General features: G+C 35.9%; 1 long non-coding RNA gene across 1 annotated transcript in view; it reads left to right on the forward strand.

Moving 5' to 3' along the window:
• The window catches only part of LOC109496155, a 212,534-nt gene that overhangs the window by 139,689 nt on the left and 51,771 nt on the right, over positions 1-21,074 (forward strand). The window contains exons 3-5 of the long non-coding RNA XR_006592182.1: positions 9,640-9,791; positions 16,504-16,589; positions 20,386-20,813. This is a non-coding gene — a long non-coding RNA (uncharacterized LOC109496155). The remainder of the gene's footprint in view (positions 1-9,639; positions 9,792-16,503; positions 16,590-20,385; positions 20,814-21,074) is intronic.

Consider the following 21,074-nt stretch of genomic DNA (forward strand, 5'->3'; position numbering starts at 1 on the left):
ATAAATTTATTTTTTTGCAGCAATTATTTCATCTGAGACCATTTTTTTGTCTTCTGTACTGTAAGGGAGACATTTTTATTTTCTGGGTACCTATTGGTTTTATATCTGAAAGAAATTGCTTGATGGTTCTTTTTTTAATGCTAAAATGTGGAGTGGTCTTAGAGAAAGCTCTCTAGATGTTCACTGGTCTATCTGTTGTCACAGGGACTTATGAGTGTCTTTGGATGTTGACAACATGGGGATTATCCTCACAGGCTATGTAAAAAATAAATGGAACAAAGTCTTGCCTGCTGGAAGATCAATGTACAGTGGGTTGGCTGCCTTATAAAGAAAGTTCTAGACAGCCCCAGTTTCACAGCTTATAACTTGTATAATCATTCAGGGCCCTGCACTTGGCCCAATGCTCTGCTTTAACTGTCTTAAGATTCTTAATAGTTTATGATCATGGGGCGCTGCATTTTCATTTTGCACTTGGCCCCATGAGTTATGTAGCTGGTCCTACTTCTAGGAGCTGGGTACACATATTAAATGAAATGGGGGGAAAACTCTTTCTCTCATGAGACCTACATTTTAATAGGAGAAGAGAGACAAAAAAAATAAACAAAATAACCAAGTAGGAAATAAGAAACTAAAGGATACATCCTAAGAAGGAAAATGAAGAATGGAACGGGGAGAGAAAATATATGTGTGTGTAGGAGGGTTGGAGGGGTAAAGTTTGAAATTTTAAAGAAGTTGATCGGAAAGTCCCAAATGAGAATGTGACTTTTGAATAATGACCTGACGATAATGAAAGAGTGAACCATACTGAGAAGTAGTAGAAAAGTCTTCCAGACAGAAGGGCCAGCTTGTGCAGTGGCTTTGAAGGGAGAGTGTGCCTAGAACAGTGAGCTGACCAGTGTAGCTGGAGAAGATAAATGAAGGGCAGAGTAGGTGAAGGTGAGGTCAAAGAAGGTAGTGGAGGACTCTGGATTTATTCTAAGTGAGATGGAAAGCCGTAGGGTGGTTTAGGCAGAGTAATGATATTATCTGCAAGGATCCCAATTGTTGCTATGTTGAGAACAGTCTAGGGGCGCCTGGGTGACTCGGTCAGTTAAGTGTCCGACTTCAGCTCAGGTCACGATCTCACGGTCTGTGAGCTCGAGCCCCGCGTCGGGCTCTGTGCTGATGGCTCAGAGCCTGGAGCCTGCTTCTGATTCTGTGTCTCCCTCTCTCTCTGCCCCTCCCCCGCTCACACTCTATCTGTCTCAAAACTAAATAAACATTAAAAAGATTAAAAACCAAAAAGAACAGTCTGGGGGACCTGGATCAACAGGGCAAGAGGAAGAACTAATGCCACACCAATGAAGACCATGTACATTGTTCACTCTGGAGACTACACACTCTGTGGCTCCCAGATGCTCTTGAACCATGGGTCTTACTGTGGTAATAGCTCAAGTGGGGTTGATTGTTTCTAGATTCCATCTTGAACCCTGTCTTCTAGATTCATTCATCTTATCTCAGGCCTTGTGACCTTTCTCTTTCTTCACATCCTTCTCAGTGTCTTAGTCTCCCTCCACAATGGGGAATCCTTTGTAGTCTGTGGGCAGAAAGGAGTTGAGCCCTAGCAAGAGTATGCATCACAACAGTATGCTACCCAAACAAGAACTAATAAAAAACTGGCTACTTACCCCAAGACTCACCAGTTAAAGCTAAGGATAGCACTGGAAGAAAAAGAAACCAGTCAATAAGAAGAACAAAGATCTCATTTCTCAGTACTCTGGATACTTGGGAGTTATCTGGAAATACAGATGCTAGGGAAGAAGAGTGAGAAGAAGATCAACATGACTAGTGAATGGGAACTTTTTGCAAAGATGAGGAGAGTGCCTGTGGGTGGCAATGGAAGAATGTGAGAATGTGCCTTATCCTTAGGAGACCACAGGAAGGGCATTCACATATACAATCCCACCAGTGGGTTAAAGATTGGCAGACAGACCTCCATTTCTGTCTCATTCTATTTCTGCCCATCAGTTTCTCTTCTCTTTGCCAACCTGCGCTGCCCAACAGGGCACAGTCTGCATTTTATCTAGCAGTCTAACCCAGGCTCACAGTCTGCATTTTATCAAGCCCCAGTGTCAGCACTATTTGACGACCACACATATGATACTACAGTTTAAAATCCCTTATAGAGAAAGCTGATTGACCTAATTTGGGTCAAAAGTCTAACTCTGACCTAGGAAGTTCTGTCTGTTAGGATCAAAGTCAGCACAGCCTTCTGGGAATGGTAGGTAAGATATGTTATTTAAGAAAAAGGATTTGCCTGAGGGGAATGCCGAGATTCTCTAGTTTACCATCTAATCATTTTATGCTTGGCATTATATAAACTCTACCATAAAGGGTTTATTTTTTAAATGTATATTTTTGAGAGAGTGTGAGCAAAACCAAGGGGAGTGTGGTTGGCACAGAGGATCTGAAGCAGGCTCTAGGATGACAGCAGACAGCCTGATGCAGGCTCAAACTCACGAACCATGAGATTATGACCTGAGCTGAAGTCAGATGCTTAACCAACTAAGCCACCCAGTCTTCCCTACCATAAAGGGTTTTAAAACCTACTCAACAATTTGTTGTCTATACAGGCCATATATATTATGTACATATATATATATATATATATATACACATACATGTATATATATGTACATATATGTATATATATACATGTATGTACATATATATATATACATGTACATAATATATATGTAAGATTTTTTTGTACTATTGTGTTGTGCAAAGATTAACTCACTTAATCCCTCTGTGTTGACCTAGGGGTAAATGCCATTTGTAAATCAAATCATCTGCTTCGATGTCATATTCTATATAACATGAGCAATTGTTCTTTTCTTCAATCATAAAAACTTGGAAGCAGAATTTGATAAGTTAAGGATGCCATGTTGTAGCGTAATTATATAGGTATATGTTTGCTGGAGACAAACTTATTTTTATGTTGTTGGGTTTGACTGTTTGTTTACTAAATCCTGTGAGAGACAAAATCAGGTTACGTTTTATATTTGTTATATAAGACAATTTCTTTTAATGTTTTCTTAGTTCCAAACTAAAAATAGATTATCAATAGAGCTCTGAATAGGAGCTTACATACTTCTCTCAAGCATTTCTCATAGGCACTAAGGCACCACAAATTTCTTTTTCCCAAAGGATGACAAATAGCTCAATTTCTTTCTGAGCAATTTTTATCCCCTTTCTGAGTGCTAAATTTGATATTCTTAAATTATAGACTACAATGATTTAATCTTGAACCATATCAAAGGACACTTAGGTTGTCTTATTTGATTTTTAAGAATATTTGCTTTACTTAGTTTATACTTGCTAGAACATATATAAAGCCATACATACTGTATTTCCAACATTGAAAAACAAAGAGAGAAGTCTGGTAAATTAGTAGACAGATATTTTGAATATACATTCTGGTTAGAGTTTTAGTTCTCATAAGTTTTATATTTTAAGTCTCTAAATATTTTCTTTTTAAGACTGACTTTAGGGTAAGAAGGAAGAGGTTCTTAAGGTTATTTGTCTCTGCTGTACTTTGTTTCAAAACATTACTGTACATTCTCAGAGTTTCTTTATAATTATGTTCTTACTAATGGTATTATGTATCTATTGCTCTGTGACAAGTTGACCCAAAGCTGAGATGCTCAAAATAACAAATATCTATTATCTCATAGTTTCTGTCGGTCAGAAATTCAGGTGCAGCTTAACTAGTTCCCTCGGACTCAGGGTCTCTCATAGGCTGGGGCTGCAGTCTCATCTCAAGGCTCGGTGGGAAGGGGATCAGATCTTCCAGGTTCCGCCATGTAGTTGGAGTCCCAACAACCCAAGATTTGGTTCCTCTTGGACTATTGGACTGAGGGTTTCAATTCCTCACTGGATGTTGGCCAGAGGTCTTCCTTAATACTTTGCCAGATGGGCCTCTCCATAGGAAAACTCACAACATAGCAGCTCACTAACATCAGAGCAAAAGATGAGGGGAGAAAGAGCAAGAGAGACAGAGTGTGTAGGTAGAATCTAGAGGGTTTTTGTAACTTAATTTCAGTAGTGACATACTAGAACTATTGCATTGTATTCTTATTAAATGTCCAGCCCATGCTCAAATGGAGGGAAGTATAGAAACATGAATAGAAGCAGGCAAAATGGTTTTTCCACAAAAAAAAATGTGGAACCATTTTAGAAGCTGCCTACCACACTAATCATTGTAACAATTGGTAAATAGCTACTATTAGAGAAATTTTTAGGAGTTTTGAAGAAGTTTCGACTGAACAATAGATTAGTGACAACCTACATGATGTAACACAGCTTTTCTGGAGAAGTCTGAAGCCCACGGTTTTAAAACTAGCTTTATCACCTGTGACCTTGGATGATTTGCACTCTAAATCCTTCCCAAACTATAATAAGGGCTGATGAGGCATTCTCAAAACCACAGCTGAGTATAGTAGCGAGGTGGAGTAGCCAAGAGCTGCACGGTGTGTGGCAGAGGGAATCCAAAAGACAATCTCCAAATAAAGTGGTGAGAACATTACCCTGATACTAAAAGCAGGCAAAAAAACACCCCAAGAAAAATACAGGTGATATCTCTGACGAATGTAGGTACAAAAATTTTCAGCAAAATACTAGTAAGCAGAATTCAGTAACCCTTTAAAGAATCATACACCATGACCACGTAGAATTTATCCCTGGTATTCAAGAATGATTCAATAATCAATCAGTGGGATACATTACATTAACAGAAGGATTAAATACACTGGATTAATCCAAAACAAAAGGATTAAAATCACTGATCATCTGAATAGATAAAAGCATTTAACAATATTCAACACACTTTCATGATAAAAACACTAAAAAAAAAAACCCCAAAACCCAAAATGAACAAACAAGAATAGTGGGTGCCTGGATGGCTCGGTCGGTTAAGCATCCAACTCTTGATTTTGGCTCAGGTCATGATCTCAGTCATGAGATGGAGCCCTGTGTCAGGATCCACATTGAGTGTGCAGTCTGCTTGGGTCTCTCTCTCTCTCTCTCTCTCTCTCTCTCTCTCTCTCTCTCTCCTTCCCTCCCTCCCTCCCTCTCCCTCCCTCCCTCCCTCCTCTGTCTCTCTCCACCACTCTCATTCTCTCTCTCTAAAATAAAAAATGAAAATTCAAAATTTTAAAAATTTAAAAACACAAGAAGAAAATTACTTCAGTACATTCAAGGCCTTGTCTGAAAAGCTCATAGCTAACATTATACCCAATGGTAAAAAAATGAAATATTTCTCTAAGATCAAGAGCAAAGCAAGGATACCCACCCTTGTCTCTTCTGTCCAACACAGTACTAGAAATTCTAACTAGAGCAAGTAGGCAAGAAAAATAAATGGAAAGCATCAAAATCAGAAAAGAAGAAGTAAAATCATCTCTGTAGATAACATGGACTAAAGATTCCACATAAAAAAGTTAGAACTAGTAAACAAATTCCACAAATTTGCAGGATAATAGTGAACATATAGAACTCAGTCATGTTTCTATATACTAACAACAAACTATCTAAAAATTAAGAAAAATGTCCCATTTACAATAGCATCAAAAAGAATAAAAAACTTGGGAATAAACTTAACCAATGATGCAAAAGACTTGTACACTGAACACTATGAAACATTGCTGAAATGAAGGAAGACCCAAATAAATGGAAAGGCATCAGTGTTCATGCTTTGGAAGACTCAATATTGGTAAAATGTCCACTTTCCCAAAGCAACCTACTGATTCAGTTCAGTCTCACCAAAACCCCCAATGGTATTTCCTTTCAGAAATAGAAAAAAAATCTTAAAATTCATATAGAAGTAGAAAGGATTCTGAATAGTCAAAACAATCTTGAGAAAGAATAACAAAGCCAGAGGCCTCACGCTTCCTGACTTCAAAACATACTGCAAAGCTTTAGTAGTCAAAAGAGTCAAAAGAGTCATAGAGTATGCTATATGTCTGGCATAGAGACAGACATATAGAACACGAGGACAGAATATAGGACATAATAATAAATCCACACATATATAGTCAAGTTATCTTCAACAAAAGTGACAAGATCACCCAATGGGGAAAAGCTAGTTTTTGCAACAAATGGAATGGTGCTGATAAAACTGGTTATCCACATGCAAGAGAATGAAGTTGGACCTTTATCTCACATCACACACGAAAGTAAATTCAAAATGAATTAAAAACTCAAATGTAAGATCTGAAGCTATAAGACTCCTAAAAGAACACAGAGAAAAATCTTTAAAACATTGGTCTCGATGATTTCTTGGATATGACACCAAAAGCACAGCCAACAATAGCAAAAGTAGACAAATGAGATTACATCAAATGAATTCTGTGCAGTAAAGGAAACAATCAATAGAATTAGAAGACAACTTAAAGAATGGGAGAAAATCTTTGCAAACCATATGTTTCAGAGAGGGTTAATTTCCCAAATGTATTGGGAACTTCTACAACTCAACAGCAAAAGGCCAAATAAACCAATTAAAAAATGGGATCAATATCATTCATCATTGTGAAAATGCAAATCACAATTAGTATGAGATATCACCTCACACCTGGTAGGATGGCCAATATAAAACAAAAACAAAAACAAAACAAAAAGCAGAAAATAACAAGTATTGGTGAAGATATGGAGAAATTGGATCCCTGTGCACCATTGGAAGAAATATAAAAGGGTGCGACTATCCAAAACACTCTGGCAGTTCTTCAAAAAATTAAAAATAGAACTAGCATATAATCCAGAAATTCTGTGTATTTATCCAGAAGAATTGAAGACAGGCTCTCCAAGAGATATTTGTACTCGATGTTCATTGCAGCATTATTCATGATAACCAAGGCATGGAAACAATCTGAATCTCCTATGGGTACATGCATAAAGAAAATTTGGTGCATACATACAATGGAATATTATTCAACCTTAAAAAAGAAGGAAATGGTATCATATGCAACATGGATAAATCTTGAGGACATTATGCTAAATGAAATATGCCAGTCAGTCACAGAAGGACAAATGGTGCATTATTCCATTTATATGAGGTATCTAAAGTAGTCAAGCCCAAAATAGAAGTCAAAAGGAGAACAGTGGTTGCCAGAGGCTGGAGGGAAGGGTGAATGGGAGGTTACTGTTCAATGGGTATATAGTTTCAGTCATACAAGATGAAAAAGCTCTATGATCTGCTGTATGACAATGCACATGTAGTTAGCAATACTATACAATACACTTAAAGTTTTGTTAAGAGGGTAGATTTCATGTTCAGTGTCCTTTACCACAATTTAAAAAATAAGAATAAAGTAGTTTATAAGCAATTGATAAGTTAATAAAAGATTTGCTTGAGAGGACTGATGTGGTGAAGGTAAATTATTTCTCAAACAACAAAATCATAAAAGTAATTACAGACACTCTGGGGACAACAATAAAAAACGTATTGGAAATTCATGGTCCAAATGTTAAGCAGATCAGACTAAAATAGTGCAAATTTGGAAAAACTATGAAGTGTAGAGAAATCCATTTCACCGATACATCACAATCATTCTCCTTTGGTTTGCTTGAGAATCCTGCTATTGGATCTCTAGGAAAAGAGCTAACTAATTGACTATGTGCTAAAATCTATTTGTAGCTGTAATAATAGAATTGAAGTATTTGTTATTCTTCAACTTACTGATTTAAGTTATGGACAAAACATAGAAGACAGCAGCCTGACGCAGAAATTAAAATTTTCAACTTTGACGATGTAAATGTTCATTTTAAGCTCGTAACATGTTGGGAAGTTGAAGGGGAAAGATGAGGTGGAGAGAAACTTCTCTCTAATGTGGTTGGTGCACAGTAGAAAGATGCTGTCTGAAACCGTGGAAACAACGGAAGGTTGAAGTTGGTGCTGCAAATGCGAAAGGGTACAGCTGTCAGGCTTGCGATGTCGGAGTGAATCAGAGTACAGTGCGTGGGATAACATGTGACATGCAAAGTCTTCCCCCTGTCTTCACCTCTGCTCCCTTACCTCCTCATTCTCTTCTTCCTCTGTAAACTGGACTTGTAGACAAAACAAATCTTGTTCATGCTCTGGGAATTGGTGGCCTCTGGTTTATTAAGTATGTGTTGAAGCTTTGTGGTCAGTGTTGAATCTCTTCCCTTCCCCAAAGAAGGGCAGGGGTGTCTGGTACTTTCTATTCTATTTCTGCATAAACCCTACCTTCTGTTTCTTTTAACATTTCTACCTTGGAGCTCCAAAACGCATGGCTCTTGCCAGTTAAAAGTCATTGGTTGTCTTGATTATGATAAAATTTGAAGCCAAGAATTCGTCTTTTTTTTACTCTTTATTGTTCTTTTGTATTTTTCATTATGAAATGAATACCTCAGAAGCAATGAATAACACTGAATCAGAGAGAGGGTGGGGAAAGGCAGCAAAAGATTTTGAGAGAAATGCGCAATAGATAATATTTCCAACATTATACAACTAGGTTTATTATTTAAATGTAAATAATAGAGAAAATAAAATAGTAAGAACAAAAAAAATGATAAAAAGTTGAAAAGGGGGTAGGTTTTGGGATGCCTGGGTGGCTCAGTTGGTTAAGTGGCCGACTTTGGGTCAGGTCATGATCTGACAGTTTGTGAATTTGAGCCCCGCGTCGGGCTCCGTTCTGACAGCTCAGAGCCTGGAACCTACTTCGAATTCTGTGTCTCCCTCTCTCTCTGCCCCTCCTCCACTCGTGCTCTGTCTCTCTCAACACTGAAAAAAACGTTAAAAAAATTTAAAAAAACAAGAAAAAGGGATAGGTTTTGTAAGTAAATCTTTGTCTTTTTTGGTGGCCATCAATTGATAATGTATTAAATTATAATTATTATTATTTAAAGTAAAGGAACTAATCATTAGAATTTGTTTAATGAAATCATGCATTTAGAGGATTTTGCATCATGAAAGTGAGACTGAGAAGGGAAGGTGTGAATTAAACAAATGTTACTTTTTATTACAAACATTTATTGCTTTCTGTTTTTTGGCTACGTATGTGTATTACTTGATAGAATTATAATATTTTGGAGAACAGTTAAAAGCAACTGGCAGTTTGAACAGCTCTAGGGAGACACAATCAAATACATCTTGAAGAGAATATTGCTCCTTTATGGGAAAAAAAAAAAGCTGATGGGGGGGTGGTTTTACAAAAAGTAGCAAAGCCAAGAAAAGACTATACAGACATGAAAAGTGAGAAACGCTAAGTTGTTCTGCATAATTCGCAAAGCTATGCCTTTTTTTTCCTGTGAATGTAGATGGTGTGCAGAGAGAAGATCGGATGGGAAGAAAACAAACAATCTGAAAGATTTGGTTTAAATGCAGTGGTAGCGCGACAGGATCAAGGGAGGAAAAAGCCAGGAAGGAATTCTCTATCAGGAATTGAAATTTAAGAACATTGAGGACTGATACTAGTTTTTTGTCTTTTTCATTTTACTCATTCCCTGTGTCTGTAGAAAGTCTTACATAGGACAGCCCTCTGTTGTCGATGCCTAAGGAGGAACAAAGATGATGTGTGTGTTCAATCTTACTTTAGGGCTGTGAATGGAACAGTTGCCACCAATGTACTGTGCTTCTCTCTGCAGTTTGAATGATTCCAGGAAGTAACTAGCAGCACGTTGAACATGTTCACAGTGGAGTGGAGAGATATGGAAGCCAAACAACTGAGGATAATCAATGAATGAAAAGAAAAAAATAATGTTTTCTCCAATACACTAAATGAAAAAAATGATTGAAGGTAATGGATTTGTGGCTATAAACTCAGGTTACACTTGCAGAATTAAAGTAAGAAACTAAATTATTTTCAAGACTATCACTTCACCACTCGTTGCTATGGTTAGTTCTACAAAGCAGGCATCGAAGTAGACTTCCTTATATGGTCCTATACTCATAGAATGCATACTTCTTTCAACTAGGCTTTTTTTGTCTCTCTTTCTTTGAGTCTTTCATCAATCTGTGGCTTCTCTAAAGTTTTCCACAAATACTTTCTATGCAGCCCTCCCTTTGGACTTGTCAGAATCTCGAGATCTGTTTTTCTTTTTTCCTGGACTTGGCCAGCTCTCTTCAGAGGGGGGTTTCCTCCTGGCTTCGGTCTGCTTCTGTGCCTGGGTACTTTTGGCTCAGAAAAAGTGCCTTATGAATGTAGTTGTCTCTCTCAGCCTCCGTGTCCAAACACGAAATGTAAGAGTCATTTTGTGACAGGGGTACGTTTTTCTTAACGTCAGAGATTTCTCCTTTTATTCTATTACTTACTATTTTTTTTTTATTGATTTAGTGCTTTACTCTATCTTCAGGATACAGCTCCCATCTAACTAGAATGCAGTCTTCTGTCCTACAAGCTGTATATAGTCTATGTAAAATTAAGCCTATTACCAAGATAGCATTTGCTTTGAGGCACAATCTGTTGTCAACACAGTATACAGAACTCCGGTTTGATGAGAAGGATAATTTTGGAGAAAAACAACTTGAAGGATGTTGATTCAAGAGACCTGAATTTAAGTCATGGCTCCTTTTCCGACATAACATGACATTGAACAAAATATCTTGGTTACTGCCTAGAATCTAATTGACCCGTGATCTCATTTTATGCGTTTGATATGCTTTCATTTTATTGGGGAAAGGGTTTTCTTTTTAATATATTTTATAGAATATAGTGCACATAATATCTATTTGAGGAATCTGTTTAATTCCTCAAATAGGAATTTGAGAATTCCTATTTGTGTGTCTTACGTGTATTTGAGGATTTGTTCAAATATATATCTGAAATATATTTGTGGAGTTTGTTTACTAATTATTGTGTATTATGATTATTATTGTTAATGTCTCTGCAACTGATTATCTTAGTTTCTACACTTGATTTTGAACTGTAGAAAGATAATTCTTTATGCATGATCAGGGAAGTGATATAAGACTGGGGCTATGCACATCTTCTGCTGCTTTCTGAATTTGCTGCGCTCTAACAGTATATGCAATCACTTAATTCTATACCATATTTGTCTTACCAACTTTTCTCTCTTTGATATTTGGCCAAGGAAAGTTTTGTGGTAGTCCTGGGCTACTCTACATGAGTTGGATTTAAAGTCCAGGGAAATATTTCAATTAATTTATGGGATTTTAAGCATGCATGTTTACCTCTGATTCCTCCATAAACCCACTAGAGTGAGGGTTCAACCTGCAAAGAACAAGGAAGAGGCAATGAAAGCATACGAAAGGTGATAACAAAATTCTAACTGATATAAAGCATTTGAATGAGTGATAACTGATTTAACAAATCACAGAAAACTGAAAACTAAGTGCCTTGCCAGGAAGCAAGCTAATTTTCAGAGCAAATCTGGGAAAGCTGACAGAATTGGAAGCAAGAGATCCTCTGAAGATGGATGGTATGTGGTGGATCAGAAAAATTTTGAAATAGGTTATAAATACATAATTACACCTCTCCCATCGCCATTCCCACTTCACACAGTCTAACAGTGGCCCCTCACTCCCCTGAGCAAAAGACCGGGTGTACTTTATAGAAAGGTTGACTGAGCATGACTCTGGTCTTGAAGACATCAGGCATAGCTGAGAGCAGAAGAGTTGTAGGACAAAGAGTGGATTAAGCAGAAATCTACATAATGATTAGTGATGCTCCAACTCTCCTTAATCTCTTAGCCTCACTTTTCAGGAGCCAGTCTAAGTCATTGAAGAAGGAGTCTGGATGATTTTTCTCTGAAGATAAGACCAGCTGATAAAGCGGACCTATAGGTACTAACATTAGGAGTTCCCAAATTGATTTGGCTGAGTGTAGACCCCATCATCTACAGCGAAGCTTTTCCTTTGACCAGCCTCACCATTCACACAGAGGTCCTAATTAGTTATTTAGAGCTTCATTCCTAAATATGTATCACCAGAAGCAGACAATAATGAAGATCTTTAACAACATCCATTGTGACATTCATGATGCTGTTAATGAGTTTCTACTATGTGCTAGGCAGTATTATGGGTGCTGCAGATACAGAAAAGAATAAAACAGAAAAAAATTCCAGTCTTTATAGAGTTCTAATAGAGAAAGATAGGCAAAAATAGTTTAGTCGTTAAATAATATAGTACATATAACATTTTTAAGAACAAATTTGACGAAGGAGTTAACAGGGACAATGCAGGAAACACAACACCCATATAAAATCCTTAGAGAAATAAGACAAGCTACTGCATTTGTTTCATAAAAATAGAATTCTATACTTTAAAAAAAGGGAAAATCCACAGGAGAAAGAATACAGAAAAGTAACAAATAGCAGAAATATTTTAAAATCAATAGAAAATTTAGAAATTTGAAAGATAAAGTTGAGGAAATTTCTGAGAAAGTATACGATAGAAATGAGGAGGGGGAAAATAAAGAAAACTAATTTAGAGAATAAATTAATTAGAATAAAAATAAAATAAAAGAGAATAAAAATAATTAGAGAATCTATCCAAGAAGGTAAGCATCAAAAGCTTAAGAGTTCCAGAAAGAAGGAATAGAAAAAATTTTAAAAAGAGGAAATTAGCAAGAAAATCATACAAGAAAATGTCCCAGTACTGGCGGATATAATTTTACAGATTAAAATAGTCCATCACATTGTTTACCGTTTTTAATATAAAAATCCTTCCTTCAAGAACAATTTTCCTTTTTTTCAATGTACATTCCTTATACATTCTGATTTCTTTTCTGAAAATGTTATTTCATTCTCATTCTTGAACAATACTTGAACATTTTCATTGAGCAATTCAAAACAATAGTTTTCACTACTAGCACTGTGAAGTAAAGACATTATTCCATAGTGTTCTGGACTCTGTTGTTGATTTTAATATATTTGCTGTTCCTTAATTTTCATTTTCCAATTGTTGTTTTTCTGTAATTTAAATTCTTTTTTTAAAAATTTTTTATGTTTATTTTTGAGACAGAAAGAGAGAATACAAGCAGGGAGGGGAAGAAAGAGAGGGAGACACAGAATCTAAAGCAGGCTCCAGGCTCTGAGCTGTTAGCACAGAGCCTGATGAGGGGCTCGAACCCACAAACCGTGAGATCATGACCTGAGCCGAGGTCAGATGCTTAACCGACTGAGCCACCCACGTGCCCCTATAATTTAAGTTCTAATTAATTTCTACAGTGTCAGGAAAACACATACTGTATCAAACTTTGAAAGTGTGAGGTTTATCTACTTTAATTCTCTGTTTATTTTCTCTATCTACTTGATAAATATTTCACATTCAGTTGAAAAAATGTACATTCTGCAATTATGATATGCCAATTAGATATGCCAATTAGGTCAAGTTTGTTAATAACATTGTTTAAAACTTGTGTCCTCACGCCTTTTGTTTTGTCTGCCTATTCGGTCAGTTATTGAGAGTTATTGAGAGACACATGTTAAAAATCTCTAAGATTTTGGGTTGTCTATCCTTTTAATTCTATTGATTTTTAATTCATGTAGTTTAAAGCTGTTTTCAAGTGTACACAAATGTAGAATTATAATATATTCCTGCTGAATCAAGTGTTTCATAATTATAGAACATCCCTCTTTATTTCCCTTAGTAAGTCTTGCTTTAAAGTCTACTCTGACTGATATTAACATATTCACACAAGCTTTTGCTAAACGATTTTATCGCACACTTTTTCTATAAGTTACCTTTCAACCTGTCTATATTTATATTTAAAAATTATTTCTTGTAAGAGGCGCCTGCGTGGCTTAGCCTGTTGAGAGTCTGACTTCAGCCCAGGTCATGATGTCATGGTTCATGGGTTCAAGCCCCACATCGGGCTCACTACTATCAGTCCAGAGCCTGCTTCTGGTTCTCTGTCCCCCCCTCTCCCTATCCCTCGCCACTCACGTGCACTCTCTCCGTCTCTCTCTCAAAAATAAAAACATTTCTTAAAAAAATATTTCTTGGGGGCGCCTGGGTGACTCAGTCGTTTAAGCTTTTGACTCTGGGTTTCAGCTCAGGTTGTGATGCCATGGTTCATGGCCCCGCTTTGGGCTCTGTGCTGACAGAGTGGAGCCTGCTTGGGATTCTCTTTCTCTCCCTCTCTGCCCCTCCCGCACTCTCCCCCTCTCTCTCTCAAAATAAAAAAATAAACTTAAAAAATTATTTCTTATAAGTGGCATATAGATGCATCTTTTAAAAATTCTAGTGTGGTAGATCTTTTTATTAGAATATTTAGTCAATATACATTCAATGCAATTACTGGGATTTGATCAACCATCTTGCTTTTCTTTCTTTTTTTTTACTTATAGTATCTGTTATTTTGTACTACTATTCCTTCTTTTTTGCTTTCCTAGATTAATTACTTATTTTTATTATTCTACTTTATTTTTTATATTACATTCTTTCTTATATCTTTTATTTGTGTGTGTGTGTGTGTGTATATATATATATATATCCTTTGAAATAACTGAATACATCCTTACTTCATTAAAAACTCCTGGGGCGCCTGGGTGGCACAGTCAGTTAAGCATCCGACTTCAGCCAGGTCACGATCTCGCGGTCCGGGAGTTCGAGCCCCGCGTCGGGCTCTGGGCTGATGGCTCAGAGCCTGGAGCCTGTTTCCAATTCTGTGTCTCCCTCTCTCTCTGCCCCTCCCCCATTCATGCTCTGTCTCTCTCTGTCCCAAAAATAAATAAAAAAAAAAAAAAACAAAAAAAAAACTCCTATGAATTTTTACTTTGACCATATCTCTTTTTTTTCCAGATATGTTTATATATTTTTCAAGTTTTTATTTAAATCCCAGTTAGTTAACATACAGTGCAATATTAGTTTCAGGTACAGAATTTAGTGATTCAATACTTCCATACAACACCCAGTGCTCATCAAGCAAGTGCACTTTTTAATCCCCATCACCCATTTTACCCACCTCCCCTCCACCTCCCATCTGGTAACCATCAGTTTGTTCTCTATAGTTAAGAGTCTGTTTCTTGGTTTTCCTTCCTCTCCGTTTGTTTTCCCCCTTTACTTATTTGTTTTGTTTCTTAAGTTCCACATATGAGTGAAATCATATGGTATTTGTCTTTCTCTGATTGACTTATTTTACCTAGCATTAATAATACTCTCTAGCTGCATCCATATTGTTGCAGATGGCAATAGTTTATTCTTTTTTATGGCTGAAAAATATTCCATTGTGTGTGTATGTATAATATATATATATATGTTCTTTATCCATTCATCAGTCGAAGGACACGTAGGCTGTTTTCATAATTTGGCTACTGTAGAGGATGTTGCTATAAACATTGGGAGGCATGTATCCCTTTGAATTACTATTTTTGTATTTTTGGATAAATACCTAGTAGTGCAATTGCTGGATCATAGGGTAGTTCTGTTTCTAATACTTTGAGGAAACTCCATACTGTTTTCTAGAGTGGCTGTACCAGTTTGCATTCCCAGCAACAGTGCGAGAGGATTCCCCTTTCTTCACATCCTCACCAACACCTGTTGTTTCTTGTCTTGTTGATTTTAGCCATTCAGCTGGCATGTGTGAGGTGATATCTCATTGTAGTTTTGATTTGTATTTCCCTGATGATCAGTGATGCTGAGTATATTTTCATGTTTTATATATTTTATCCAGCTGTGATACATATTTATTTCAGCAAGAAGTTGTCTGTTATGAGCTATACCATTGTGTTCACTAATGCAATCCCTTTTATATATTTTTTTCTTCTTTACAGCTTTACTGAGGTTTTATTGATATACAATAAATATATATAATTAAACTGTACAATTTGATGAGTTTTAATACATGGCTATTCTGAGAAGGAATCATCAAAATCAATACAATGAGCATAACTATTACCCCCCACACCAAGTTTCCTTTTGTCTCTTTGTAACTTCTCCTTCCTAAGACAATCACTGTTCTGCTCTCCATAATTATGAATCAGTTTGAATTTTCTAGAATTTATGTAAATGGAACCATACTATAAGTACTCTTACTGTTATGTCACCTTTCACTTAGTATAATTATTTTGAGTTTCATTTATGCTCTTGTATGTCAATATATTCTTTTTATTATGAAGTACTATTCCATCACATGTAAATATCATAACTTACTCAGTCCTTTAAAAGTTGTTTAAATTCAAATTATTGTTCATGGCATGTGTGCGTGCACACACACACACACACACACACACACACACACCAATTAGGAATATACCTGGTAATGCTTTCTAAGTTTCAGGGAATATTTCCCTTAAAAAAGCTGATAACTCATCATTTTCAGATAAAATTACTGGTACCACACATCTCTAGCATTTTAATGAGATTGATTATTTCCAGGTTGATATTTTTGATGTGCTATGTCATGCCTTGAGAAATAATTGCATGGAAGGCAATATTAGCTATTTTTGCCTGAGAATAATTCTAAAAAATTAGTGTGGGTATAATACTATTCTCTAAAATATTGAGCCATTTAATTTTAATAGATGCATTTCTTTCTTTACCTACAGGGGATCTCTTCTGAAAACTCTAGAACTGGAAAATATTTAGAAACCAGAATGAGTGAAACTTCAAAAATATTTCTCACCACAACTGAGTAAGATTATATTTAAAAGATTAAAAACAGGATATGGGGTACCTGGGTGGCTCGTCGGTTAAGTTTCCAACTTTGGCTCAGGTCATGATCTCGCGGTTTGTGAGTTCAAGCCCCACATCGGGCTCTGTTCTGACAGCTCAGAGCCAGGAGCCTGCTTCAGATTCTGTGTCTCCCTCTCTTTCTGCTCCTCCCCTGCTCGCTCTCTCTCTCTCTCTCTCTCTCTCTCTCAAAATAAATAAACATTGAAAAAAATTAAAAAAGAAAAGATTTAAAACAGGATAGATATATTCAAAATTCAACAAATGTTAATAAACTGATTGTGCATTTATATGCCAGGATGATTTGAGATAAAAAAAAATTATAAAAGCTGTGATATGTTTGATAAATTCAGTATCAATTTTAGGAAAATGTAGAGTTAAATTATATGGTTCATTGTGAATGGAACCACCCATTAAAAAATCTCAGTAGCATCATCATAAGAAGCATTCATGCTTTTTTTTTTCCTTTTAATTACGCTGCATTGGTTGAGAGTTTTAATGTAGTCAGAGGATTACATTCTGTGATCTAACAATCATTGAATCCTATGACAATGGCGTATTTTAGAGGTAAATCTCTGTTCTACATGGCTATAATATTCAGTAAGAAAATAGAGTAGTGAAAACATCAGCATATGTAAAAGGTAGTGTTTATTTGTTGCAAGCAAGAAAATTTGAGTATAACTATTTTAAGCAAGATGGAATTAACTGGAAACAGATGAGCTGTCTTAGCATTTGAAAGCAAGCAAGTGGAACTAGGGATGCTCTTAGGGTATCTTTAGTGGGACTAAATGCATGTTAAGGAAATATGAGATACTCATGGCTAGATGTAGGATATCTCATTGGAACAAGTGCCTACAGAAAGAGCCATATTTTTTTTCAATATATGAAATTTATTGTCAAATTGGTTTCCATACAACACCCAGTGCTCATCCCAAAAGGTGCTCTCCTCAATACCCATCACCCACCCTCCCCTCCCTCCCACCCCCCATCAACCCTCAGTTTGTTCTCAGTTTTTAAGAGTCTCTTATGCTTTGGCTGTCTCCCACTCTAACCTCTTTGTTTTTTTCCTTCCCGTCCTCCATGGGTTTCTGTTAAGTTTCTCAGGATCCACATAAGAGTGAAAACATATGGTATCTGTCTTTCTCTGTATGGCTTATTTCACTTAGCATCACACTCTCCAGTTCCATCCACGTTGCTACAAAGGGCCATATTTCGTTCTTTCTCATTGCCATGTAGTACTCCATTGTGTATATAAACCACAATTTCTTTATCCATTCATCAGTTGATGGACATTTAGGAAAGAGCCATATTTTAAGTCCTTTTCTATTAAAAGTGAGAACTGGCATTGTTGAATCAGGAAGGGTCTTACTGGAAATGGATAACTTGAGGAGGGTTTAATAAAGTAAGTGTTTTCAAAGATGTGGACTCTTTACAAAGACTCTTATCATCTAATAGATGCCATTAAAGTTAACAGTCCCCAGAACCTGGATGAGAGAGTCTTAAAGAGAGAGCTGCCTTGATATGAACTGTGACTTCAACCAGAGATCAAACCAACCCATGTGGCACCACAGGGAAGGAGTCAGGGAATAAGCCTGACCTCACTGTTCTCCTCATTCCAGACTTCTAGGAGCTTTGCTTTAGCTACATCCTACTGGTAGCCAAAGTCAAGGGAAGCCATTAATAAAGTCAATACGGTAAACATACTGAGGAGAGAGTAGAGTGGAGAAAAATGGAGAAGTCTCTGAGTTGGGGCAGATATCTAGCACAGTTTTGAAGCTTGGAGAACTATCCTTGCTTGTCTCTTACACATCACTTTCTGGCAGTCCCCCTGTTCAACCGACTGAGCCACCCAGTTGCCCCTAAGCATCTGACTCTTGATCTTAGCTGAGGTCTTGGATTCAGTGACAATTTTGCCAGAGCCTGATGTGAGACTCTGGCTGGAGAAAAAGGAAGACATTTCAGGCATTGTTCTATTTCGTAATATTGATGAGTGTATTTATGTTCCTTTTATTGTTATTTAAATATACATTTATACTATCTACTCCATTGTACGAATAATATGTTTCATGATAAAAGGGTACATAATAAAAGAACAGCACATATCGTTGGAGATATCTAATTTATTTCTACAGAACAATTGGATTCTATTTGTTACAAAGTAAACTTTATTTTTAAAAGATTCCATAAGTTTTATTTGAGAGATATAATTTGAGAAATTATAAAAGAAAATATTTAAAAGAAATGTAAAGTAGAAGGGATTAACTATTATAGGTTGTAATAGTTAAAGGACTGCAGGTCTAGTCCTAGAATATGAAATTTAAAAACACTGAAATAGAATAGACAGGTCAAAAGTAGATATTTTGGTTCATAAATAATTAATAGCTGATAACAGAGGCAAGGCAAACTGGCGGGAAACTTGAATTATGTTGTAAGAACTGATTTAAAACATGGTTAAAAAAATGTTCACTTCACCATACACTAGAAAAAATTCTAGGTACATATTTAAAATTAAATTGTGTTTTAAATGCAAGGAACTAGAAGATGAAACTTTATGAGAAGCATTGACACTGTGTACATAAGGTTATAAATATTATGAAAAGATTTTCGTGCATGAAAACATGTTAATATGCAAACATTTTAAGCTTCCTTGTATAAAATAATCAAAATACAAATTTAAAAATATTCTGGAGAAATACTGGGGATATATTTTATCTTTATCCATATGAACAGATTCTAGAAATTGATCGTAACTTACTTTCAGTATCTATGTACTGAATATTAAGAGATTTTAATGTGGAAATTCAAGGAAACAACAGTATATGCAGTCAATAAGACAATTTTAAGAGCACACTCAAAGAACACGCCAGATATGTCACACACACAAAGAAACTAGAAACCAAGCCAATGAAAAGATGTTCAGTCTTACTAATTTTTTTCCACCTAAGAAATTTAGTATGTAAATAAGTAGTAATGATAAAAATCAGCATGGCAAAAGTATCATGAAAATGGCACTTAAACACTACTGGTGTCATTACATTTTGGAAAGTTATTTGGTAATATTGTATCAAATTTGATAAAAATAGTTTTAACTAGTGACCAAATAATAACCTATCTGGAGATCTATCCTAAAGAAATAGTAATCCAAAATCTAGGATAAAATCTTCAAGGATGAAGATACTAAAACCATAGTATTTCTAATGGCATGATATTGGAATTTATCTAGATATCCAATAATGGCAAGGTGAAGTACATTTGATGCGATATGATTCCAGAAGTTACATGATAGTTAAAAGACTATGTAGGAAGCATTAAAAAGTGCTTATGTTGTGATTTTAAGTGATTAAAGACCAGATGTAACATTGTATACATAGTGATACACAGTATAAGATGCATCAGATTACTGGAAGGAAATACAATAACATGCTAACAATAATATATGAAGGTGGTGGTATTCAGGGCATCTTTTCCAGTTTTCAAAAATGTCTCTACTAGGGTTACAGGGTCTTCATATTTAAAATATGTAAATATAAAGGTATTGCTGATATCCGCAGTCAACTATATAAATCTATATATATGGTATGGATACATCTGTGTGAGTAGCACTCTACATAGAATACTTCTTGCAAATGTAAGAAATGTGTCTGAATATATTACATAATTATTTTTTCTGAATAACCTTGAACAGACAAATGTAAGAACATTTGAAATATAGAGAATGCCTGATGATAACCTGCTTGAACATATCCCTTAAATCTTAGCATGTCAAGTGATCGTGGCCAGATGATCATCAACAAGGGCATTTTCTAAGAGGCTTTGAGAAAGAGGACTGCAGAATAAATATCCCAGAAAGACAATAATGTAGCAGCTTAGATAAAATGCTACAGAAATAAAGAAAACATTCTACAAGTAAGCACTATGAATTGATGGAAATCTTTTGAGTATTGGTGTTCTCCTCAGAGAGAATAAACTGGTCTTTGTTGCTGAAATGTTAACCCATACATATTTAAGTTTATGTCTTCAAAGAAGGAGAACTGGGAGGACAGAGCAACCACAGTAAAAGGCTTCCAAGCCTTCTGGTGATGTATTATTAATTTGCCGCATTTGCCAGGCCAACTCCATGTCTGTAATTCAACAGCCCCCTTCATTGTATCAGTGATGATTCCACAGCATCCACACACCAGCAGAGGTAAGGTTCACTCCAGAATGTATCACTAATTATCTCTGTAGCAGCTTAGATGGGAAAACATTTCAAGGCTTTGGAAAGAATATAGGAATTTAATTTGCAGAAATATTTTTAAATTATGTTATTTCAAAACTAAAAGGTCCTTGCTGGCTGCATTAGATATTTGCTTTAACATTTTTTTCCAATAAGTTAATTCAGTATAAAGTAGATTCATCTTGTACCGTATCCAAATTTTTCCAATAAAAAAAAAACCCTAGAATACAT

The sequence above is a fragment of the Felis catus genome, chromosome F2 (genome assembly GCF_018350175.1).
Source record: "Felis catus isolate Fca126 chromosome F2, F.catus_Fca126_mat1.0, whole genome shotgun sequence".
NCBI lineage: Eukaryota > Metazoa > Chordata > Mammalia > Carnivora > Felidae > Felis > Felis catus.